Raw genomic sequence first — 11,375 nt, 5'->3', positions numbered from 1 at the left:
TCAACTCTTCTTAGAACAGATAATCTGGCTAGTGATATAAGAAGCAGTCGGGAGGCATAGATATGTAACCACCGACGCAACTTCACTCGCTCTCCTGCTCGCTTCATAGGTGCCCGATGAATTAAGCTTTCTATACTTTCTTTTTGACTAGGGACTTGCTGCAATCCAAAATAATAACAATAAGAATAATAATGAAAAAGCTATAGTGTTGAAAACTTCTCGTATAATACAGTTAAATCTCTCTATAATAATCATGTTTGTTCAGATATTTTTTGGATGTTATATCGAATGACTATTATACGCTTATAACAATATTTAAGTTTAAGTATTATTTGGATGTTTAAGCAAAAATTATCAAAAAATTATTTTTTCCTTTTTTTAATGTCACGTATAAAAGATAAAAAAAATATTCAAATTTAAAAATTAAAAGATATGTATATTTTACCAATTAAATATTAAATAAAGCTAATAAATTATTAGTAAATTCATAACTAAATGTACAAAGATTTAAACTCTAAGATGCATATTTTAAAGCTATTTGAAAAATTAAATTTTTTTAACATTGATTGAAGAACTCATAATTGTAGCTTGTTTCTTATTGTGGTATAATGTTTGAATTGACAAGTATTTGTGTTCAATTTCAAACTTTCGGTAAAAGATATATGCAGTTCCTCAAATATTAGATATTATGCATGGCAGGAATTTTTTTGCAATGAAATAAAAATATACAAGCATAGCTTTTAATGGAATTGAATGAAATCTTTAATTATAGAAGAATTGTAACGACCCGACCAGTCGTTTTGAGCTTTTGCACTTTGCTCGTCAGTTCTCGAGTGTGACCTGCCCCGTGCGATGTATTATGACTAATTTAAATCATTGGTTTTGGTTTTCAGGGTAAGCAGAATGAATTTGTAAGAAACAGTCCTCAGTTGAAGCTTGAAATTTGAAATGTTTGACCAAGATTTGACTTGTTTGTATATGATCTCGGATCAGAATTTTTATGATTTGGCTAGCTCCGTTGGGTTATTTGGGACTTAGGAGCGTGATCGGAATGCATTTTGAAAGTCCGTGGAAGGTTTAGGCTTGAATTGGTGAAATTGAGGTTTTGGCGTTTTCCGGTTGATAGGTGAGATTTTGATATAGGGGTTGGAATGAATTTCCGGAAGTTGAAGTAGTTCCGTTGTGTCATTTGGGATGTGTTTGCAAAATTTCAGGTCATTCGGACGTGGTTTGGTTGGGTTTTTGATCGAAAGCGTAATTTAGAAGGTTTTGGAATTCTTAGGCTTGAATCTGATGCGAATTTGGTATTATGATATTGTTTTGAGCGCTCCGAAGGTTGGAACAAGTTTGAATGAGGTTATGTGATATGTTGGCATGTTTGGTTGAGGTCCCGAGGGCCTCGAGTGAGTTTAGGGTGGTCAATCGGACCATTTCATGTTTTGCAAAGTTGCAGAAAAATTTCTGTTCAGTGATGCAGGCATTTGGCCTTCGCGTTCGCGAGTAGGCCCTCTCGTTCGCGAAGGGTTAGCTGGTGAGGTGAAGATTTTAGCCTTCGCGTTCGCGAGGGAGGCTCCACGTTCGCATAGGGGAAGTGAGCAGTTGGGTTTGAGGATTTATTTGTTCTTCGCGTTCGCGGAAAGGGAGTCGCGTTCGTGTTGGGTTAGGGAGCCAAGTCTTCGCATTCGCGAATGGTAGGACGCATTCGCGGTGAAAGAAATTTGGTCAAACTAATTTTGTGCTTCGCGAACGCGAGGATTTGACCGTGTTCGCGAAGAAGGATTTTTATGCCTGGGCGGAATGATTTAAAAGGGCTATTCCGTGATTTTGAGGCTAAGTACCTCCATTATTGCGCGATTTTGAAGCTTGGGAGAGCTAATTGAAGAGGTAATTCAAGAGGATTTTATGGAGGTAAGATTTTTGGTCCCTAAACTTGTTTCTATGATGAATTCTATCATTGTAAGCTTGAAATCCATGGAAAAATCAGTAGCAAAAATGAGTAATTAGGGCTTGAGATTAAGAAACCTTTGAGTGGGGATTTGAGGGGCCATTTGAGGTCCGATTTTGATGTTCTTGATATGTATAAACTCGTGTGAGGATGGGGATTCCATTGATGTTAATTTTATCGGATTCCGAGACGTGGGTCCTGGGGACCGGATTTGAGCAATTTTGGGATTTTGATGTAAAATTGGATATTTTTGAGTGAGCTTCGTTCCCTTTGCATATTTTAATGATTATATACTGATTGTGGCAAGATTTGGAGCATCCGGAGGTCGATTTATGCGGGCAAGGCATCGCGGGCTAGAGTTTGAACCGGATCGAGGTGAGTAATGATTGTAAATGATGTTCTGAGGGTTTGAAACCCCGGATTGCACATCGTAGTGCTATATTGAGGTGAGACACACGCTTGATGATGAGCGTGAGGTCGTGCACTATTGAGGATTGTGACCTGGTCCGCCCCGATTGATGATTTTATCGTATATTTAACTGAAATCTATTTGCTATCATCATTATTTGGGCTGAATGCCATATTTGGGTTTCGTGCCAACTATTTGAACCCTTCGGGTATATTTGTTGATATTGCCTCACTGTTTTGATTTTATACTTGAACTCAGTCATATTATTTTCCATTGTTTTTCAAAACTCAGCCATGTTCACTCAGTTTTAATACTCAGATGATATTTAAATGATGTTTTGGGCTGAGAAACACTGTTTTACTGTTGTCCGAGAGACTTATGTGATTTTTGACTGAGTAAGGCCGAGGGCCTATATTGTGAGGATATCTTCTGGGTTGGGCTGCACGCCACAACGGTGATACACTGATTTGATTATGAGACCGAGGGCCTGAGATATGTACGCCACGAGGTGGCTTGTTGATATTGATATGAGGATGAGAGTCTATTTATGATGCCACGAGGTGGCTTGATATTGCGCTTGGGCCGTAAGGGGCCCCTCCAAGAGTCTGCACACCCCCAGTGAGCGCGGGTACCCATTGTGATGTGAGATATAGCCCGATGGTCTGGTATTGTTCTAGATATTGTCCGATGGGCGGATTGTTGACACTGTGCTCGAGGGACGAACCTTATGTGCTTATCTTTCTTATTTGCCTGTCATTTACCTGTTTAATTGTGTATTTGTGCCCGAGGGGCGGATTTTCTATGCTTATCTGCACTAATTGTTTGGCATTCATTTGTGTAACTGTTGAAAAGTCATTTTCAAAGAAGTTAAACTGAGCTAAGATGTTTTTAAGAGATTTTTCAGCTTCATTGCTTTTTTACTGGTTTTGTACTGCTTCTATACAATATGTTGATGCACTTTTCGTGATTTCTTACCATTCAGACTTCAGTTATGATTATTACTTACTGAGTTGGAGTACTCACTTTACTCTCTGCACCTTATGTGCAGATTCAGGTATTTCTGAACCCGGTAACGGGTATTGGCTGACCGGAGGCAGAGTCATCGGAGTTTAGCAGGGTAGCTGCCGGCGTTCGCAACACTGCCTTTCTCCCACTTTATTTCATTAGTCTGTATTTTGTATATTTCAGACTTTTCAGTTATATTTAGACCCTAGTAGATGCTCGTGACTTGTGACACCCCAGTATCGGGCTGTGTTTGGATTGTATTCCGCACAATATAAAATCTTTTGCTTAGTCTTTGGTTTATTTACTCATGCTTAGACTGTTTATTAATGTTTAACTATTTAAAAATTGAATTGGGACTAGTTGGCTGGACTTGTCTTCACGAGAGGCACCATCATGACCAGGTCCGGATTTAGGGTCATGAAAAGAATGTACTAACATTATATTGTTCATCATAAATGGTGCATTAGATTGTCAAAATATATTGTCAAAATCTCTAAACTTGTTATTAGTAAGCTTAGATATTCTACATGCAGGACTGTCAAAGAGGAGTAAGTTTACAAAAAGTGTACTGTTATAAAGATGACAATTGTTGAGTAAGTTTACAAAAAGTGTACTGTTATAAAGATGACAATTGTTGTTATAGGTAAAAAATTATTATATAGAGATAAAATATGACAAAAAAGAGGTTCCGACAAGCTTAGCTTTTATAGTGAAATAGTACTGTTATATATGAATGCTGATATAGAGAGGTTTGACTGTATTTTTCATTTTTAGTGCAGCCGCTATCCTTCGTGTGCGCACTGAGTAACTTGCTCACTAGGCAATAACTCACAAACTGCAAAGGAGATGCAAACCGCACTAGGCAAGCCTGGTGCGACGAGCTCTAACTAAAGAGGCTGCTAATGAGGGTAATCGTTCCCTGATCTCCGATGTGGGAAACCATTCACCCAACCAACTCAGCCAAGCGGGTAATTTTTATTTTCTTTGGAATTTTCTATTGATTGATATGTCAATTAGTAGTAGATATTGGACTCTCTCTTCCTACATTAATTTGCATATGAACATTTTCAATTCAATAAACAATATTGTTATAGTGCTCGTATAAACTAAATTGAAGTTATTTTTCTTTTAAAAAATCTGCTTCTTGCATAGTGATTCAATGAGGGAGGTATTGATGATATATGGTGCAACAACATTCACGCGAATATTGTCCTTTGCCCACTCACAAGCTAAGTTCTTCGTCACTTGGTTAATTGCACCTGATAAACAAATTAACATGAGTAATATACAGTCATTATACCTTCTAATTACAACTTAAGTTGCCAGTAGTTCAATGTAATATGTTTGGCCAAACTTCTAAAATCAGCTTATTTTGAAAAGTACTGTTAAAAAGATACTTTTAGTGAGAAACAGTTTGTGTTTGATTAATCAATTTAAAAAGTACTTTTGAGCAACAATTAATATTTGGCCAAACTTTTTAAAAGTATTTCTAAATATATTTTTCTCCAAAGTATTTTTCAGAAAAATACTCTTGAGAAGAAACTATTTTTTTCTACTTCTCAAAAATTGCTTATGCTTCTACTCAAATTATTTTTTTCCTTTTAAAAGTTTGGCAAACACCTCAACTTTGAAAAGAACACTTTAGCCAAAAAAATACTTGGCCAAAAAAAAAAAAAATTGGCCAAAAAGAAGCTTGGCCAAAAATGCTATAAGTTCTATGTATCAATAGTATAAAAATATATTTTTACACAATCATCTCATTGTATTAATTAAGATAAATTCTCTATGATAAGAGTTAATTGATATAACCTGATAAAAATGATAACTAACAGAATAGCGAATATTCTAAAAAGTCTTAATTAAGCACTGTTAGTAGCGGAAACAGAATTTTCATCATAGAGATTCAAAAAATAAGAAAATAAATACGTGAAGGAGTTAAGGAGATTCAGCATCTAATATATATATATGAAATAAACTGTAACCTAACATACACACTATAATTATTTTCGATGAAGGGGTTCGTCCACCTAGCTCCGCTCCTATACGCAGTGTATATAACTCAAATCCAAATTGTCAGATAATAATTACCTTTGGATGCGGCATAGATGGATGCAAAGGGTGTGGCAATCACCCCAGCAACTGAAGAGGTAAACACTATATTTCCATTTCCAGAAGCCTTTAACAAGGGGCGAGCAAGTTGACATAGGTGGTATAAGAAGCCTCAAAATTGGTACCCATTATAATTGAATAATCTTCTGCAGTAAAATTTGTAGCTTCTTTTAGTATTGATGTGCCTGCATTATTTACCTGAACCAAAAAAGGCAAGTTATTTCTTTTATGAAGATAGATAGGACCAGGGGCGGAACTAGGTAGACGGAAGGGGGTTTGGTTAAACTTCTTTGTCCCAAGATTACACTGTCTATATACAATTAACTTTTTTCATATACATAAAATGAAATGTTGAATCCTCATAGTTTCTTTACGTATTTTACTTTATTTTTTTTGAATCTTCTTGAGAAAAATCTGCTTCTGCCGCTGACATCAATGAAAATATGCTTTTAAGGGACAGAAGTAGTGCGTATTAGACACATATCCCGAAACTTGTACTCTGTAAAAGATTAACTGTGTTGAAGAGGTGTGTCAGAGAAATTTGACCTCAAACTAAGGGAGCAAACTATATATTCCTCCTAAGCTTGTCTGGATGGTTATCGTATTGTACTGTATTATTTTGATGAGTATAATGTTTGAATAAATATTATATCGTTTGCTGACGCATGATGTCATGTACCAGTAGTATGAAAAATAAACTTGCAATATTACAAATAAAAATAGAGTACGAGATAGAATTATTATATAAATAGGTAAGGTAAAGAATAAAATAAGATTAATTAATAACATAGAAGGGCAAGTTGAGGGGAAGAAATAAGGTAATGACACGGTTACACCAAATTAGCCATTATATAAAGTGATTTTTTTTTGTTTGTTATGTAATGAAGAATTTAACTATACGATGCAATAAAATTTAAGTTAAATACAATACATTATTATAGGTAATAACCATCCAAACAAGATGTAACTTAAAACTTACAAGTATATTGAGCTTCCCATTGAAACAACTAGTGACTGATTCAATAAGCTCAGGGGCGGCCCAAGGGTCAAGCCACTAAGGCAAAGGCTTTAGGCCCCAAATTCTGGAGGCTCCAAATTTTTCTTTTTGTTTTTTATTTGTATTTGTATTGAGATTCCGACTAATCTAGAACCGTACCGCGTAAGGCCTAGTAAAAAACAGAACACATTTTAAAACAATTTGTGTAACCACAGGACTCGAACCCAATATATCTAATTAATTAGGTAAGTTGGATCATATACATCTCACAACAATCTTTAGAGGTTCTAAATATATCGGATATTTTAAAATAAAAAGTAAAATATTTTATAGTAAAAGGTAAAGATAAAAAATAAGACTTGAACTATTGAAGATACCAAAAAATGGATTCTAAAAGTTTATTACACTTTTTAGTGAGAAATGTACTTCACTAATTATGTTAATCGTAAAATTTAAATAATGAAAAGTTTTATATTTGCAACACGGGTTTAGGGGGAGTGATTCTCTTTCTCCAATTAAAAGTTATGTTGTTCTCTATAGAAAGAAAAGAGTTTTATTTTTTCTATAAAAAACAAAAGTTGAAGAGTACGGTTGAATAAAACTATATTCGCATTCTTTTTTTTTCTTTTTTCTCCTCAGATTTTAAGCGTTTCAACAAGTATATTAGAACATCAAAAATAATTTCGATATCAAGTTATCAACTTTTTGAATCTGGTTCTATTATCTAAGATCAACAATATATCAAGAGAGATTAAATTATTTATAAAAAGAAACTATTAACAATTTTACATCTTAAAAAGCTTGAAAAATAGACTTTCATTGAAAATATAGATGAATTATTATTTATTTTTCCGAAAGGCCCCAGATCAAAAATTGGGTTTAGGCCACCAATTTTCTTGAACAACCTCCGAATAAGCTTTTCTCGTTCAGATCTCGATGACAAATCACATATCCTGATACCTTCAAGCTCTTGCCCTTCCATTTCTCAAGGCACTAATCTAGATCATTTTGTTTACGTGAACAAGTATAAACCTCTGCTCCAAAATTCGCCAGCTCTTCTACTATAGCATAACTAATACATATAAAAGAGAGTATTTCCAGATCAGAAAGTTATAAAATGGAAGAAATCAACAAATTAAATTGTGACTCTTTGTACAGTACTAGTTGGTCCGATTCACAAAGCATCTCGTGTTCACGCGTGCTCCGGAAAGGACCGCACCCTAAGAGGTGTATTGTAGGCAGCTTAATTCTCTTGATGTACGGATTCCACGGCTCGAATCCGTGACCTATAGGTCACACGGAGACAACTTGACTATTGCCCAAGGAATGCGTTCTGTAGTACTCCTACTAGTTAGTAAAAGGTAGTCCGGTGCACAAAGCAATCCTCGTTCACACGTGGTATGGGGAAGGGCCGTACCCCAAGAAGGTGTGATGTAGTAGTCTACTCTGATGCAAGCATCAGTGGTTACGGCTCGGTCGAACCCCTGACCTATAGGTCACACGGAGACAACTTGATTGTTGCTCCAGGACTTTGTTCTGTAGTACTAGTTAGTAAAAGGCAGCTCGGTGCACAAAGCAACCCGCGTTCACGCATGGTCCGGGGAAGGACCGTACCCCAAGAGGGTGTGATGTAGGCAATCTACCCTGATGCAAGCATCAATGGCTAATTCCACAGCTCAAACCCGTGACTTATAGATTACACGGAGACAACTTGACCGTTGCTCCAGAATTCCCTTCTAGTTAGTAACAGGTTAATTACCCGATGCGACGAGTACCGCCAGTGACAAGTGCAGTCATGCCTTTGAGAGACCAACTTCTATCTCCACCACCAACTTCTGTTTCAGCCATAATCGAAGATCTTGATCTGTTCAGTTGTGTGACTCTGTCAGATACTTTAGTTTAGGTGCACAGAACGGCACATGATGCAATAACACTAAAAAATGAGTTTTATAATTAAATGTTACGTGTTTAGTTCTTATAAAAAATTAGAGATCATGTACATGGCAAAGCCACGCAAGTTGTGCGTGACCATACATATAAGAGCCATTTCCAGAGAAGAAAGCGGTCTGGCTATGCGTTGATATGACTATCGATAAATTTTTATTACTCGTTTTAGAAGTATTCCCGTCAGTCAATTTATTCATATATTCACTATTAAAAATAGATTTTTATTTTATTTATTACTTTACGCTTATTAAGAGAATATAATTTCTTTTCCTGTTATACCTATAGTATTTATTACTCATTTCAAATTATTTTTTTAAATCCAATAAAATATGCATCAATTAGTAAATTATGCACTTAATTTATTATTTATCAAGAGACGTGAAAAATTAAAACGTATCAAGTAAAAGTGAACGGAATGAGTAATTTTTGGAGATAGTGAAATTCATGCAAATAATATTAGGCATATTCGAAAGTGACTTTTTTTTTCCCCCTCAAAAGCCTACTTGAGGTGGAGGGAGGTTTGGCAGTACCCTACCTGTAGGAGTCCGGAACCAAAATGTGGTTCTTTTTGATTCAAAATACGGAAATAAGTGTTAAAAAAAAATTATCAAACTATATATAACGTCACAAAAAGTGGCGCTATATTAATTAAAAGTTGACATAGCGCCACTATTAATGGCGCTATACCCCTTATTAAAAATCCCTCCGTCTTCTTCTTCTTCGTTTCATCTCCATTATTTTACTCCGGTCCCCCCCCTCCCCCCGATTCTGCCCCATTTTAAAAAAAAAAAAAGTCCCCCCGACACATAAAAGTTGAAGATTGGTGGTCCCACTGTCGAGTAGAGCTTCGTGTTATTGTGGATTCACTCTTCCGGAGTCAAAATTTCGATCTATTTACATTCCGAAAATTCTAAATCGAGGTATTTCGATTTATTTTAAGTTGAAACTTTTATAACAATGCATATTACTTGATTTGTATGTGTTCTATTTCGGTTTGTGTTTATTTTTTCCGAAACTAGCATGTTAAATTTTATCCGGATTTAATTTTAGTGTTGTATAAAAATATGTAAATTAGTCTAAAAAATATGTTTGTTAATATCCTCATGTATATTTATGTGTTTTATGCAGTTTAGTTTAGATTATTTTTTAGCGTATTAAAATATAGACCTTTTTAGCGTAGTAAAACGTAGACCCTTTTAGTGTAGTAAAATTTAGAGCCTTGTAGTGTAGTATTGTGTAGTATTTTAGCTTAGAATTCATTTTGTTTAATTATCTTATATTGTGCCACTGAGCCTCTAAATATCTAGCCCGGAACCAATAGGTATATATATAAAATTATATATATATATATAATTTTTACAATTAATTTATTAAAAAATATGAATAAAAATTATAAAAAAATATAAAATTATTAATGATAGTTTGGTAGCACTGGGCCTCAGAAAATCTAGCACGAAACCCATAATTATAAAATTTATATATATATATATATATATATATATATATATATATAATTTTTACAATTAAGTTATTAAAAAATATGAATAAAAATTATTAAAAAAATATAAAATTATTAATGATAGTTTGGTACCACTGGGCCTCAGAAAATCTAGCACGAAACCCATAATTATAAAAATTATATATATATATATATATATATATATATATATATATATATATATATATATAATTTTTACAATTAAGTTATTAAAAAATATGAATATAAATTATAAAAAAAGATAAAATTATTAATGATAGTTTGGTACCACTGGGCCTCAGAAAATCTAGCCCGGAACCCATATGTATATATATAATTTTTACAATTAAGTTGTTAAAAAATATGAATTTAAATTATAAAAAACACATAATTATTAATGATAGTTATTAAAAATTATGAATTTACAGTTGACGACATGGATGCACCTATACATCCCGACCCTCGGATGTCGGAGCTACTAACCCTACAGCCCCAGCATAGATCCGAGCATATATGGGGGGGGGGGGGAGTTGCTTACGCAGACTTTTCGGGGCAGGAGAGTGGATTTATTGTGGGAGTTTTTGACTCCTCCCCGCGTTCTACATCCTCGTGTGGTCCATCACCTGGAGGAGATGGAATTATATAGGATCATTAGCATTGGCCGGATACAACTCGACTATGCTTTGATCACGACGTTGATTGAGCAGTGGTGACCGGAGACGCACACTTTCCATCTGCCCATCGGCGAAGCCACCATCACACTCCAGGACGTCGAGATTTTATATGGCCTGTCCACTGATGGCTTGCCAGTTTTACTGCCTGGGAATATGGGATATTTTAATCGGGATTCATATATGGATATGCTGCACAAGCTCACGGGCTTCAGGTCCGAGGACCCAGATGTAGCAATTGGGAGCAGTCGTATGCAGTTGGTCCCCATTAGAGACCACTTGGTGCAGATCCACGATACTATCACCGACGACTCAGGGGAGGTGGATGTGGAGCAATATACGAGGCTGTTGTTGCTCCTTCTATTTGGGGGGTCTTGTTCCCGAACACTTCGGGGAACCTAGTGAGCCTCCGTTTTCTGCATCATATTGCAGATTTCGATGATACAGTCAACTACAGCTGGGGTGGTGCTGTCCTATCATTTTTGTACAGGCAGATGTGCCGGGCATCCATGGGCACACAGAGAGACGTTTCTGGCTTTCTGCCACTTCTACAGGTGACAACTTATTCAAATAATATGTCCTTTAGTTACAATTCTACCTAGTTATAGTTAATCTTTACGTCAACTTTGTATGTTAGGTTTGGGTGTGGGAGCGATTTCTGCAGCTTCGGCCACCTCTACCACAACTACCGGCTAATGTACATATTCCTGATCTCCCTCTAGCTTGTAGGTGGGTATTGCGTCGTAGACTTACACGAGAGTATCATGGCCATCATAATCTCCCCTTCTGTAGGGATGTGTTGGATTTTCTGGAGG

At 35.6% G+C, this 11,375-nt stretch overlaps 1 pseudogene; it reads right to left on the bottom strand.

Moving 5' to 3' along the window:
- LOC104236732 (tropinone reductase homolog) lies at positions 1 to 8,385 on the bottom strand (annotated as a pseudogene).
- Between the last annotated feature and the right edge of the window lie 2,990 nt (positions 8,386 to 11,375).

This window comes from Nicotiana sylvestris, chromosome 9 (assembly GCF_000393655.2).
Source record: "Nicotiana sylvestris chromosome 9, ASM39365v2, whole genome shotgun sequence".
NCBI lineage: Eukaryota > Viridiplantae > Streptophyta > Magnoliopsida > Solanales > Solanaceae > Nicotiana > Nicotiana sylvestris.
Note: the sequence above shows the minus strand (reverse complement) of the source record. Positions and strands in the feature narration are given on the sequence as shown.